Consider the following 632-nt stretch of genomic DNA (forward strand, 5'->3'; position numbering starts at 1 on the left):
GGTGCTGTTGTATGTAATGTGTTTTTGTTAAGTCTGTTTGTATGGTTGAGAAGTCCATTGCGTGTGCATGTTCGGCGGGAGACATGGTGCTCATATGGAAAGAAAAATATCTGCAAAGCTATATTTAGCTCAAATTAAGATTGGAGTTACATTATTGCACTTGATCATTTTATTGAAATAATTGTCTCCTAACTAGGATAAATTGGAAAATTTCTTTTTGCGATTATACGTGCGTTGCACGTGCATGATTACTAGTTTGGATAAACGACCAAAAAGTTATACTAGATCGAAGATCAGGGCGAAAATCGTGATCAAAAATAATCGTAGATAAAAACCCTAGAAAATAAAATGAGACGAACAGGCTAACAAACGAACGCTCGTTAACATATCCTAATCGGTGAACAACGTTCATTAAAACGAACGAACGGACGAACGTCCGCTAAATAACTAAACCGAAAACAAAACCAAACCGATATATTAAAAAACAGATCTAGGGTTTCTAAAAAACGAACGGTTAACCGGAAAAAAAATGGCGACGGCGGAAGCTACCTCCGGCGATGCTCTGGCGGGGCAGGGCGGCGTCGACGGGGCTCCGGGTGGCATCGCGGGGCGGCGGGGCAGCGAGGGGTGAC

The sequence above is a fragment of the Triticum dicoccoides genome, chromosome 3B (genome assembly GCF_002162155.2).
Source record: "Triticum dicoccoides isolate Atlit2015 ecotype Zavitan chromosome 3B, WEW_v2.0, whole genome shotgun sequence".
Lineage (NCBI taxonomy): Eukaryota > Viridiplantae > Streptophyta > Magnoliopsida > Poales > Poaceae > Triticum > Triticum dicoccoides.